The sequence below is a fragment of the Hyaena hyaena genome, unplaced genomic scaffold (genome assembly GCF_003009895.1).
Source record: "Hyaena hyaena isolate Hyena2069 unplaced genomic scaffold, ASM300989v1 scaffold_161, whole genome shotgun sequence".
Taxonomy (NCBI): domain Eukaryota; kingdom Metazoa; phylum Chordata; class Mammalia; order Carnivora; family Hyaenidae; genus Hyaena; species Hyaena hyaena.
In genome coordinates this window covers 2,145,652-2,160,921 of record NW_024080792.1, presented here as the reverse complement: position 1 = coordinate 2,160,921, position 15,270 = coordinate 2,145,652, and positions in this window count along the sequence as shown.

Genomic DNA, 15,270 nt, shown 5'->3' with positions numbered 1-15,270 from the left:
TTCCATAGTGCTTTTTCTTTATATTATACACATGGATTTGACGAAAACTTGAGAAGAATTAAACAGAAGGCATATGGCTTTTACAATTACCAATTGTGAAAAGCATTTATTATGGAAAATTCTAAAACTGATTATTAAAAGAATATTAAGAGCAGCTCTAGCAAATCCTGCCAAGAAAATTCTAAAAACTTAGAAATCAAAGAAGACTTCTGCAGAGAAGGGCGAGCTGTAATGAAACCAAAAAAAAAGAGCTAAAACGATGACCTCTTTTTAAATGAACAAGGAATCTGCAGAGGAACAAACTAATGAGCCAGATTCTAAGTCTTCCCCCAATTCTGTGGGGAGCTCTGTTCACTGCTGACCCTGTGAACACGCGCTACTCACTCAGCTCCTGGGGAATAATTTGCCCCAAGATCAGAACATGTGAGGACTCTGATCTCACTCCTGACATGAATTTTGTTAGTCACCAGAGAGTTAGGAGTGCAGATTCCACAAACAAAATCTGTTTGTAAAACAAGATTGTTCCATTCGGAGCATGTGTTTCTCTCCAGTAAGCTAAGTGGTGGTAAAAATTTTTCATTGAAAAATACCACTTGCATTTTCTCAAATTAGTTTGGCCCCACAAATCTGGGAGGATATTTCAAAAAGAGGCTGTCAACCCATGTTGTGGAAGTGTTATAGTTGTCACCATGTGTTATGACCTGAATTGTGTCCCAACCCCAACAAATTCACACACTGACCCAACTGCAGAAAAAAACCTTTTGTCCTTAAGACTATAATCTATTTTATAGAATCTTTCTAGTTCCATCACTTGTTTTTTTCTTTTTTTTGCCCACTCATTCATTAAAAATTTGAAGCCTATCTTCTGTCAGGAACTGTGTAAAATCCCAGTGGAAAATGAGACTAATATAATCATGGATTCATTTAACAGTAATGAAGAAGCAGCTTACAATGTGCTTGTGTCCCTCAAAATTAAAGTGCCAGGGCTTTAACTGGCTCCGTGGCCTTGAACATGTAACTAAAGTTCTCTATGCTTCAGTAAGTATCCTTATTTTTTTGAATTAGAAACTAGGACCTATTTTGGGGTGCCTGGGTGGCTCAGTCAGTTAAGCATCCAACTTCAGCTTAGGTCATGATCCCACAGTTCATGAGTTCGAGCCCCACATTGGGTTCTGTGCTGACAGCTCAGAGCCTGGAGCCTGCTTCAGATTCTGTGTCTCCCTCTCTCTCTGCCTCTCACCTGCTAGTGCTCTGTCTCTCTCTCTGTCTCAAAAATAAATAAAAACATATTTAAAAAAAGAAACTAGGACCTATTTTATAGCAAGATTTTTTTAACAGATTAAATAAAATAGCATATGCACAATATCTGGCAATGGTAAGCATTCCATAAATCTTTATTATTATTGTGCTTGTTATTATTTCTGTAATAATATAGTTATTCTACCCCTAACTGAAATTCCGAAGGAGAAATCATAAAACTACCCCACAGTGTTTTAAACCCTCCTTATCTGCTTTATAACCATAGAAGTGTTCAGGGAGATTTCTGGAGGGAGTGGCTTCCTGAAGGTCCCCTCCTTTCTTCAGAGGGGTGACAGGCTGCCCTGTGATAAGCAGGAAGAACAAGAAAGAATTGGTGTTTTTTCATTCTCTTTAACCTAAAGAGTGCAAGCTTCCAGGGAACCACTGGGAAAGTTTGTAATTTGTTGTCTGCAATTGAGAGACGATGTGATGTGATGTGATGTGATGTGATGTGATGTGATGTGATGTGATGTGATGTGATGTGATGTGATGTGACGTGACGTGACGTGACGTGACGTGACGTGACGTGATGTGATGGCATTTGCCTGACACATGCTCTGGAGAGGGAAAGGTAGAGAAGAGCATTTGAAAAGTAACTCCACTCCCACCAGTGATGTGGACAAGGAATGAGAGATTGTTCCTTACGGAAGGAACTAAAAGGGAAATGTGTGCCTGGAACCATTTCAAATTCTGCTAAGATGGCAACCTGGGAAGGTGATGGGGATTTCAACAGTGAGAAGGTATGTACAAAACATGCTCCTAGAGACTCTGGCTGAGGGAGTAGTGGCCTGCCAAAGAGAAGTCCATTAGACAAAGATCCACATTTAAACATCTAGAGCCAGAGAATAAGCTAGTTCCTGCCAGGCTCAGTGATCAGTCCAGAAAGAAGGTGTTCTCCCCTAATCCATCCCTGATGTTCTCTGACACAGAGGGCAGAGAATGCAAACACCATAGTGATGCCTCACACCCCCTTACCCCCACCCCAAGGCATTCGGCCCACCAACTTCAGATGTCAGAAGGAGCAGGAAGAGGAGGTGAAGGTGTAACTTTTATGGAAGAGTGAAATGTTAGTGCAGGTCTTTGAATACCAGATTTATGACTTGACAGAGCATTTTGTACCTTAAAATAACCGTAATTCCGTGCTTACTTTTTCTTACCCTTACTAAGAATGAGCATAAAGGTCATGGACATGCTCAGTTTTCATCTATTGACAAGAGAAATGTCTTCTTAGTGAGTAAGTTGTAAAGGGGCAGTCGGAGACAAACTTTTCATTATGGTTACTGGCCAATCATGATGTTTCTTCAATGTACTGTCTACACAGTTATTGAAAACTCCATGCCAGGCACTGTGCTAAGTACCACATTACAACTATTAGTCAATATTGAGGAATGTCTATGAGCAGGCACTCTACCAAGTTCTTTACATAATAATCTCAATTACTCCTCCAACAACTTTTTTTTTTTTTTTAAGAGAAAGTGAGCAGGGGAAGGACAGATGGAAGAGGGAGAGAGAGAATCTTAAGCAAGCTTCATGACACCCAGCATGGAGCCCATTGTGGGGCTCGATCCCATGACCCTGGGGTCATGACCAGAACCAAATCAAGAGTCTGATGCTTCACCAACTGAGCTACCCAGATGTCCCAAATCCTCACAACAACTTGTATGAAAGATGTACCATTATCACACTCATTTATCTGATTAGGACAATGAAGTACAGACATCAGGTTAAGTAATTTTCACAGGGTCACCTAGTAAATTAAGTGGTCAGCCAGGATTTTATTTCATTTCTCTGGCAGTGCCATTTATATCTTTTACTGTTTCCCGTAAATTTTATTTTCTATTTACTCTTAAAGCTTTCTTACTCAGAAAGGTTAGTGTTAAAGAGAGCTCCCTTGCCTATTGCCTACATTTAGTAATCATTTCCTAGCAATCTCCCATCATGTGTCTAAAATGAAACTTGATTCCATTTTATCAAGGAGTACAATGCTCCAATAAGCAAATTTGAGTCTAGGTTGTAATAAACCCTGGGTGGATTTTTAAAAGACAAGTTTAAAGTTGAATGTCAAGAGAATTCTATTCCATCTAAAATTAAAGCAAATGATGGGGCACCTGGGTGGCTCAGCTGACTGAGCATCTGACTCTTGATTTCAGTTCAGGTCATGATCCCAGGGTTATGGGATTGAGCCCTACATCGGGCTCCACATTGAGTGTGAAGCCTGCTTAAGATTCTCTCTCTCTCCTTCTTCCCCTCTCCCCCACTTACATTCTCTCTATATATATGTAGAATAGAATATAGAATAGAATAGAATAGAATAGAATAGAATAGAATAGAATAGAATAGAAGCAAATGAAAGAGTTTTCTCTGACCCACAGGCATGTGTTGTGCAGAGTTCAAACAAGGAATTCAGGCTTCATTTAATAACAACTAGGACAGCTGAGTAAACATCTTTTATAAGTTTATTTCTTTATTTTGAGAGAGAGAAAGGAAGTGGGGGATGGGCAGAGAGAAAGGAGAGAGAGAAAGAATCCCAAGCAAGCTCCATGCTGCCAACATGGAACTCGATGTGGAACCAACATGGAACTCACAAACCATGAGATCATGACCTGAGCCAAAATCAAGAGTTGGCTGCTTAACCAACTGAGCCACCCAGGCACCCCTGAGTAAAAATTTATTAAATGGAAAGCACAGGACCCATGGCTTATATATGCCATGTGAGTAAATGACTTTATATCACTATATAATCACAGTATGCCAGATATGATCACTATATAAAACAGTCCCAAAAAGCAAATACAGAGAAACATGTTTCCAAGAGAGACGCAGTTGTTAGGACTAGAATTAAATGGCAATTCCCTCACATTAACATACAACTCTCCTAACCCAGTGACAAGTTGGGCACTTTCAATTGTGTATTCACATAGCAATTTGTAACCCTCATCACGGGCTGGTTGTGGCCATTAATAATGAAAAATATGTTTGGATTACACTAATATGTTCCACTTACATTTTTAGGCCTGAAGGAAGAGTTCTTTTTATATAATACAAAGAATGGAAGCTGAAAATACAACTTAAACATTTAGTTTCAGGGATGAAAGACCAAGCAGAAGACTAACTCATGAATTCACAAAACATCCATTCCTATTGCAGCTGTTAATTGACCAGCAATAAATTAGAGAAGTAATATGTTTACTTATGTGTTACAGTTTTATTAAATTACTAAAATTATGTGCCTACCACTTGGAATACAATCTTTTATTATTGTTTTCTGCTATAGATTTTCATTTAGCCTCTGGACAGAATCCATATTCACAAAGTGCTTTGCAGTGCTTTTGAACTTCCTTTTAGTGGCAGCACTCTAAGGCTGCCTACAATACTGGATGACACACCAGTTCTCTGGGTTTAAAGAAGCCTCAGGAAAGCCAGGGGAGAGAACGATAGCCAAGAATGTTTTTACATTATTTTTTTTCTGTGCTCACAAAACCTGAAATCCATATCTTGTCCTATTAAAACAAAACAAAAGAAAAGAAAAAAGCTCTATTTTGTTAGGTCAATGCTTTTAAAATTATTTGTAAAGGCTTAACGCAAGGAGCTTTAAATATGCTTCGTTATTGTAAATATGAAATCAATGGTGCTGATTCTACAATCAGCAGTTTCTTGACTCATTTTCTCTGATGTTTTTCAAAACATGATGTTACATGCTCAATCCCCTTAGGACCAGTAGACAAAGCAGATGGCAGCCCCCTTAGGAGACTGCCTTCATTTATTTAATAACTTGGATGATATTCATGCTGCTATAGTGAGAGACTGATGAAAGGAGATGTGTCCACGAAGTTCTCTAGCAAAGAACAAGCCCGCCTTGCTAGAAGCCAGAGTTCATCACATCCAGTTGCCAAGCAAAAGAAAAGGGAAGTCAATCTTTGTGTTCAGAGATTCTCAAAGCCAGACTTCTTTGGCTCAGGCTCTGTTGCATGTCCTCTGACTAATGGAAGCCACTACAGGTGCCATCCTGGATCTTTGCAAAACACTGAAAATAGAAAGAATGTCTGGGAAGGTGCTCAAGATCATCTGTCTCCTTCATTTTCCATGTGAGGACTATGAAGCTGAGACACAGGTATTTTCCTGATTCCTCTTTGTTTTTTCTGTAGTGTCACGAAACACTAAAGAATTCACATGAACTACTTCCCTCTACCAATTTGTAATATCACTCACTCTTAACACCAAAACTTAATTCTTATTGTAAATTATTGAAAGAAAGGTGTTCTGGGGTGCCTGGGTGGCTCAGTCGGTTGAGCATCCAGCTTTTGATTTCAGTTCAGGTCGTGATCTCAGGGTTGTGGAATGGAGCCCCACCTTGGGCTTGGTGTTAAGCATAGAGCCTGCTTAAGATTCTCCTCCCACCCCCCCGTCCCGCTCCCCTGCTTTTCTCTCTCTCACTCTCTCTCTCTCTCAAATAAAAAATAAAAATAAATAAATAAATAAATAAAAATAAAAAGAAAGAAAGAAGGTTGTTTATTTCTGCCACCTACTATTAGATTAATACAGGCAGATTCCCTTTTTTTTTTTTAAGTCAGATTAATTACACTAACCTAACTGTTTATAGGTCTTAGTGTCGCAGGCAGTTAAAACATTTAAAAAAAAATAAAAATAAAAAAAACCTTTTTTGTATTGCCTTCATTCAAAGATAATTTGAATAAATAATCTCACAGAATAAGCTCAAGTCAGTATCCACCATAGTCCTAAATGGCTTCACACTTACCCCACTACAGTATTACAAAGAAGCAATTTGGATTTTGGCTATAGAAATGTTCAAATAATTGTAACTATTGGAGAGTCAGGGTTGTGGATGACTTGGCCATGGGCAGAAGGACAGCATAATAAACTTTATTTACTCAAGTCCAGTCCCTGCCAGGAAGAAACTTGTCTCAGTTTCTTTGGCAAGATCCGAGGTTGTTCTGTTTTTGTTTTGAAATAAATTAATAAATATGAGACACTAACACTGATTTCATATTGTACATAAATTAATACAATAGTAAAAAGGATGTATGGCCCAGTTTTCCCTGGTTTCTCTTACAAAGCAGCATTGAGTACAATATATTAATTAGTATACACCATTTTAAAAGTGAAATACCAAAGGAATCATTTTTCTCCTAGATTTTGAATATTAGCACTAAACATGGACTCCTATGATATAAATACTAATATGTAAATATTAATATCTTATAAACGCTTTGTAGAATAAATAAATTATGACAGTCTCATTATCATGTAAGTCAACATAGTATGGAATGCAGTGTTTATTGGATCCATATTAATAAACCATAATGAGAATATATAATAAAGAAAGTAGCACATGAGCTTCTTTGTTTCACTACTTGAGCAATAAATTGTCATGCTCTGAGTTTGGGAGAGGTACCACTGATGTTTTATTCTGGTGAGAAATCAAATCAAATGTTATGATATCATTAGATTCCATAGGACATTTTCTAGAGGAAAACATTCTCAGAAGGTCTACATACATTTAACACACATTTCTTCCTGTTATATATGCATCATTGTACCTCCAAGAATGCAAACCTGAATCAGGTAAAATTGGATCATCAGCCATTTCTGTTAAAAAAAAAAAATCAAGCACTGACTCATGGATAATTAGAAGTAAATTCATGAGTGTGGGCATTCAGGATCAGAGACACAAATATAAATTCTGCTATTCCGTGACCCTCTGGTAAATTGTGTTTTTGAAATCACTTCTACCTGCAAAGTTTGGACTTTCAAAAGTTGATTTTGGCCCAGGTCAGTAAGTATAGGATATGATTATAAAAGAATGAGGTGGATTTGTTTTTAACAAGGGTATCAAAGATAAATAGAAAGATGGAAAGATGATAGATAGATAGATAGATAGATAGATAGATAGATAGATGATAGATAGATAGATAGGTAGATAGATCCTTCAGATTACAGGCAGCCTTTACCTCCTAATGACTGAAATTTTTATAGCTAACAGAATTCAGTTAAAAATTCCTAAATGGCTTCACACATACCCCACTATAGTGTTACACAGAAGCAATTTGGATTCTGGCCATAGAAATTTTCAAATCATTGTAACTATTGGAGAGTCAGGGTTGTGGATGACTTGGCCATGGCCAGAAGGACAGCATAATAAACTTTATTTACTCAAATCAACTTGGGCTACTATATTTTTTTAAATAAGTAGAGGAGGTATTTATCTTATTATTTGTTTTGAATATTAATTTAAATTGGTTGTTTTAGACATCTCCATTTGTGTCGTAGAGTTGTCTTGTTCACAGGAATAATAAAAGCAGAGTTGGTCAAAACTGGCATTTGCTCATTTCCACAAGCCCAGTAATAGCTACCATAAAAATGGACAGTAAGGCTGCCTCCGCGTATGCCGTGAGCCAGACTTCCAGGCTTGGGCTGGCCCCCTAACCTCCTCTTGCCCTTCAGCCTTCTTTCCTGGTCCCTGACACACGTACCAGCATCTGTCTCTGGCACTGCTCAGACTGCGGTTTTGTTGTTAAAGGGCAAATGAAGGAAAGAGGAGGAGGAAATGAATCGAGGGAAATAAGAAAGGGCAGAGGTGAGGAAAGAGTACCCAGAAAGAAAATAAAATTATTTCTCTGTGTATCTGGTACAGTCTCTTAAAGTGATTCTAAAAAATGAAGCTCAAAGCAGAGATGGAAATAGAGAATTAAATTCCCATCCACCCTTGCTTTCTCCTACACCCTACTCGGCCTGGGTTCAGACTTTTACCTTTAATTTGGCTGCCTCTCCCCATTCCTGGACCCCCAAACTCCAACCCAGATTGACAAAGTGACATATTTAAGACAGCTGGTCATCTGTGCCAGAATTCAGCCTATCTTTCCACCGTAGACTCAGGGGCTCTGGGCTCAGTATGGATGTCACATCCAGGGCTGAAATGATTCTCTCTTCCTGGAATCTAAAAATAGGGACACAGAGGTTTCATTAGCTGTATGAAAACTTGAACTAAAAGACCAGATGGACCTGAGAATTAAGCATAAGTAACCAATCTATAAAAAGAAAAGAATGAAGCCGACGTACATCCAAGACCAAGGACCTGTGTGTGCCTGTGTGCACGTGTATATATGTAAGAGAGAGATAGAACCAAAGACAGAAATAGACAGGGAGACAGAAAGAGACTTGATTACTTTCTCCTGTTCAGCTCCAGGGAGGACCATCTGCACTTGCTGCATTTAGACCTTATAAAAGTCCATGTATTTTTAATCATCCTCATCATACCCTCCTTGACTTTGGTAATGTCAAAAGGTAATCTGTGGCACATTAAAATTTTTGAGGGTTTATTTTGAGCAAAAGTCGATTTCAAACGTGGTTAGAAGCACTCTGCAAACAGGAGCCAGGGGAAAGACTTATTACGGAGAAAGTGTGGAAGCAAAGAAAGGAAATTAGTAGATTGGCTATAGCTTAAAGCCTAGTTAGCTGTCAGTAATTGGCTATCCTTAGCATTTTGATTTTGTAACCTGGGGGCATTTCTAGGCTCAGATTTTGGTTTGCTTCTGTAAGCAATCACGGTGCAAGATCAACGTCAGTCTAATGGCCTCCCTGTTTAATTAATTTAATAGTAGATTCTGCCTCTTGTTACCTAGCTATAAGCCTTCTATCAGCTAAAAAGTGAGATACTTTGTGGGGAAATAATAAGAAAACGGTACTCTGGCCACTACATTAGTACATTTTATTAATCCAAGTTAATCTTTTGTTTGAATTGATTGCAGATTTTTCCTTGGGAGGGCCAGCATCCACTCAGTGGCTAGTTTAGTAGTCTTAACACACACAGCATTGCAGATCCGAGTTTCTGGGATTACAGAGAAACAGTTCACTCGGCAAACGTTAAACCAAAGACATCCTGCAGCCTACCATTCCAGTTAGCCATCTGCACCCTTTGCTTTCAGCCAGGTCACATTTCTTCCCAAAGGTGTGGGTTGGATTAAAATACAAAGCTAATATTTTCTGGGTAGCATTTGCTACAACTATAAACTGAAAACAAGTAAATCTAATGTAGATATCACATCGGAGCTTGTGTGCTTGCTTTCTCTCATTTCTTTCTTTTTCTTTTCTGTATATCATTATTTTATTTACTTATTTATTTATTTTAAGTTTATTTATTTTGAAACAGAGAGAGAGCAAGCATGTGAGCAGGGAGGGGCCGAGAGCAAGGGAGAGAGACTCTCAAGCAGGCTCTGCAATCTCCGTGTAGACCATGATGGGGCTTGGACCCATGAACCATGAGGTTATGAACTGAGCAGAAGTCAAGAGTCAGACGCTTAACCAACTGAGCCAACCAGGTGCTCTTCAGTAAGTCATTATTTTAAACATTTTTATTACCTTCAAACACACAAAAACAGGATTTTGACAATGGGAAGACATACTGAAGGTATCTTCAACGGCACTAAATTTGGTTTCTCAAATGAGTGATTATTATCCTAAAAGCAAAAGAAGTTTCTGAATAAAGGAACATAAAAACATAAAGCACATTTTCTGAATGGAATTTTTGTTACTTAAAATAATAGTGAATTCCAGAGTACTTGTTTAGAATCTCAGTGTATACTTTACCAGATAAGGGGATGGGGTTAATAAATGAGCATCTCTCATACAGAAAGCTGACTAACCCATATTTTAATACGGGGATATTATCTTAGTCAAATGTTAAAAATTAGTGGAGTCACTCCACTGCCTAGCTTCCTTTTTACATCATCAGCTCTCCTTTTAAGTCCTTTCTGACACTTAGTCAAATGATTCTATATAAGACTAAGAGTTATGAAGTAGCAATTTAAATTCTCAAAAAAGATAGTCACACAAAGATACAGATTGAAAAATCATCATGTAGTCTTTGGATAGATAACAAGAAAATAGTTTCTCACAAATAAGGTTATCGGGTAGTTCAAGTACATTGCAAAACTCTTAAAAGAATCATAAATGTCGGAGCGCCTGGGTGGCTCAGGCAGTTAAGCATCTGACTTCAGCTCAGGTCGTGATCTCACGGCTCGCAAGTTTGAGCCCAGTGTTGGGCGCTGTGCTGACAGCTCAGAGTCTGGAGACTGCTTTGGATTCTGTGTCTCAGTCTCTCTCTGCCCCTCCCCCACTCACACTCAGACTCTCTCTCAAAATTAAATAAAGATTTTAAAAAAAATTTTTAAAGAATTGTAAATGTCACTGATTGAATTTCAGATCCTAAAGAAACACCTACTGTACCTCAGGCCCAGAAAAGATGCATAATAGTAGTGACAACCCGTTTTTGGAAGAGCTGAGACACCTTATCATGGTGCCTCTTATTTCACAACAGAATTTTTCCATTGCCCCTTGCTTGTGAATTAAATTTGATATTGTTTCACACTCTAAAATATTTGCAAACAGACCCGACTAGGGTATCAAAGATTGGCAGTCATGACAGCACCATGCTTTGCCATATTTTGCTGTGACTCTCTCACCAACTCACTATTACAGTACCTTTACCAACCGAAGGCTGAAACCATGGCAAAGCAGACTTCATCTTTTCGAAGCAGAAAGCAGGAAGTTAAGCAGTTAACCACAGTAAGACGTGGGTGTGAGGGAATCTTCAAAATGAAAATCTCTCTGGCCACTAAAAAAAATTAACATGCTTTTCCTTGGTGTTCTTTACCAAGTTACCTGATTACAAGAAAAAAGTTTGGGACAGACAAGTCAATCAGGACCCTCACTAAAATGCTACCTCTGTGACTGCCTTTGAAATGACAACATATTAAATGAAGGATCATCTTTCTTCTCAGGTGGTAAAGTGAGGTTTAAAGGGCTCAGAAACTCCCAGCTCCTTCAAGAATGGTATATATTCCTTTAATTAAGGAATTAAGGTGAAAGATACCTTGTCTACTTAGAGTAAGAGATGGGATCTGAGCATGGTGACTTAAGAAGTAAATGAATACTACTGCCTTTGGAGTAATGGGAAGGAGAAACAGTCTGGGATAGGACTGGATAGAATAGTCTCTGGAGGAAAGGGAGAACTGTGTGGAAAAAGAAAGCTGAGAGATTTAAAAGGACATTATAACATTGCTCAGGATAACCCCTATTTAATAAGGTTCTTATGGTTCTTTAGAAATAAATGGCTTGGAAGAAATCCAAAACAGTCCTACCTTAAAGTATATTGTACTTTATAGCAAGCTTCAAATGCATTAGCCTCGGTCATTTTTCTCTGCCATAATCTTCCAGCATATGTACCCAAGACATGCTTCGCATTTTTAAAACCTCACATCTTGCTTCATATGTGTCAGTGAAAGGATATCCTTCATACCTTTGGTGCTAAAACAAAACATAAAATATTACCTGCTGCTAAAGATGGCAGACCATTTACAAAGTCTGTAACTGACCAGCACATCTCACTGCCATGGTTATTAACAATGGATAATACAGAGGTAAAATGACAGTAATCTATTCACAAAAATGCACATACACACACCATCATTGACCATCATCAATTACAAATACAATCATCACAAGTTTTAGTGTTTCAAAAGATAGTTTTGTTCATTAAAATTCTTTTCCTAAATGAACGTATTGTCTTTGATAAAGAAAGCCCATGTCTCTGTAGAGTTCTAAAAATGATTTCTAGCCTACCTACCTCAGAATATATAGACAAGTTAAGGAATTCGGGCAGCTGTAATAGAAAAATAAAAGGCTAAGAAAGAATTTATGCAGCAAATAAAAGACATCTTAAAATAATGTCATGTAAAGAATATACAAGAAACTGTTAACAGAAATTAACAGAACGGAGAGTAGAAATTGGGAGTATAGGAGTGAATCAGGGGAGATCATTTTTATTTTTTACTTTAAGACTTTCCATCCTAATAGTTTTTATCTATTAGTGAGCATGAATCACTTTTATAATGAAATCAAAGCCCCTAAAATGTTCCAAGGAATATCTGTGGGCATTAAAAAAAAAAAAAAACAATGGTATTTTACAGAATGCATTTGGATGTCAGTAACATCCATGGGGAGTTCCTCTTACATTTTTTTAAGCGAGACAAGTAGCCTTTGCAAATAAAACTGTCATTCTGTTAGTAAAAAAAAGAAGCAGAAGAGGGAAGACCTTGAGTTGATATCTAGCAATTTTCCACAGGTCCCTTAGACTCATGCAATACTATGAGGATAATAAGGTGAAAAGAGGGACCCTCAACAATGGCAGAAAGCAGCTGAGCCCATCTTGGAGCTGGCTCTCTCTAGAACTTTTGTCTTCTATAGTACCACCATTGTTTAGATCACTTTCTTAGGTGATTCGCTTATTTGCAGCTATAAGCTAGAGGACTGCTCTGAGAGACTTACAGTCCCGCAGGAATTTGGGAAAGTTTCTTGAGGAAGACAGCACAGAGCTGGGCCCCTTGGGTTTGAAAGCATTTGTCAATGAACGGTGTACAGGGTGAGTCTGCCCTGAACAAAGACCAGATTCTCTGATCTTCTGAAAATTAGAGACTACATTTTTCATGTACAGCAATCGGTTAGCATAAACTCTCTCTAAAAAAAACATTTTTATGGAGTCAGAATTACCTTAAGTTATGAGAAATTTAAAGCAAGTATCTGTAAAGTAATAATATAAAGCAAAAGTATAATTAAAACTTCAAAAGTCTGCCAATTTGTTTTCCATTTCATGCATACAAGACTACTATCTAGCTGAGGAAATGTATACATAAATTTATACATTTCACACACACACGAAAAAGCCTTTATTTTAACTTGTGGAGAATTTTGCATAAGGTCAACTGTCACACAATAATAGTAAGCATCTATTGAATGCTTAGTATATGCCAGATACTATTCTAAGCTCCTCACATATATCAATTCAACAACGTTATCAGAGAGATGCTACTAATTCCCCATCTTTATAAATGAGAACACAGAGTTTAAGTGACTTCCTCAAGCCTCACAGCTGGGACAGAGCAGAGATGGGACTAGACCTCAGATAGCCTGGTCCTCCTGCTGAGATCTACTGTACCATTTCCCTGTGTTAGTTTGGTACCATGTATATACATTTTCTCTTCCTCAGGGCTACATCATACAGTCTTCTGTCTACTTGGGGATCTCAACTAATATATATCTAATGTTTTAACCATGAATACTCATTTTTTTCTTTATTATCATATGATTGTAAGATATGATAGAGAGATAGATATGGAAAGAATTCTTCAAATGCAAAAATGATGCTTCTTTTCTTTTCATTGGAAAACCCATTATAAATCTTGTTTTCCAAAAATGGATTTGGATTTGTTTAGATCTACTGAAATAGTTGGTCTCTAATCCACCTGAAGTCAAGTGTTGTGCATTAATGAGAAAAGAGCACAGGATTTGACTTCAAGAGCACCCACAAAAGATTACTGCAAACAAAATTTGACACATATCAACACAGTCCATAATTTTGATTAATTGTGTAAAATTGGCATTTTCCTTTACCTTTTAAGAAAGAAAGCTAAATGCAACAAGAAGAACTAGAAAAAAGAAACAATATGCATTAGTGAAAAATTAGCAAAATAATGAATCTTCCCCAAATTTAACAAGATGAAAACAGTGAAAGAGGGGTCGAAAGTAGGGAAGTGCATTAGGGTTCTGAGGAAGAATTAAGACAAGAATTATGTGTTAGCAGAAAAGAGTCAAGGTATATACACATCTCCAGAGTGCATCTTGATGCATCAAGATCTCAGGTACAAAACTAAAATTAACAAGACTACTAACATGCTAGAGATGGAAGCTTCAGTTATTCCAGTTTGGTTCTAATAAGCAGAAGAGAATTAAAATGGAATCGTACAAATAAGCCATATTTGCAAGAAGAGAAGAAAAATTTTGAATGCTAAGTAGCCTTAAAGCTTTTGATATCCATTGATTGTGAAAAAGTAAAGACTAGGGCTATTCACTTATGAAAATGCAAGAGCATAGGGAAAATGCCTACAAAATTGATACATGGCTCTGGGCTCACCCTACTTCTCAAGTCATTGGTATAGGAAATTAATCTCAACTCATGTAAAGGTAAGTGATCATAATGAAGCCAGCAGAAAATCTTTTCTAGCAGATACCCCAAGAATTAAGGAAGATAAGAATAAGGAAAGCAAAAGTAGATGAAGAGCACCCACCACAAAAATATTGGCATAGAGCAAATGAATCTAACAGAATATATCACCTGGGATGCAAAAATCTGGCTGAAACAAAGGCCTCTGTAAAGCAAACACAAGATAGAAGAGACAGTCACAAGAGGAGGTGGTGAAGTGTAAGAGAGAAAGGGAGTTGCCAGAAAACATCAATATGAAGAAAAACTCTTGGTCCTACACATTGAAAGGATAAAATGAGGATAAAATGATTCAACTTCTGCTCATAAATTTGAAAATTTACATAAAATGGAACATTTCTAGAAAAGCACCAATGTCAAACAAAACGGACTCAAGAATAAAGTGAATACCTGAGTAACATTAAATAAATTCAGGGGTGCCTGGGTAACTCAGTTGGTTAAGCATCTGGCTCTTGATTTTGGCTCAGGTTATGATCTCATGGTTCATGAGGTCGAGAGCTACATAGGGCTCCACACTGACAACACCGAACCTGCTTAGGATTCTCTCTCTTCCTGTCTCTCTCCCCCCGCCCTCTCTCTCTCAAAATAAATAAATGGAAACAAAAACAAAACATTGGGTGCCTGGGTGGCTCAGTTGGTTGACCATCCAACTTTGGCTCAGGTCATGATCTCACGGTTTGTGAGTTCAAGCCCCATGTCAGCCTTACTGCAGTCAGCATGCAGAGCCTGCTTTGGATCATCCATGCCTCTCTCTCTATGCTTCTCCCTCTACTTACTCTCTCTCTCACTCTCTCTCAAAAATAAATAAACATTTTTTAAAAACATTAAACTCAAACCATAGTTGAAAGCTTTACACAAAAATAATCACCAGGTATGCATGACTTTATTAATTCTACCAA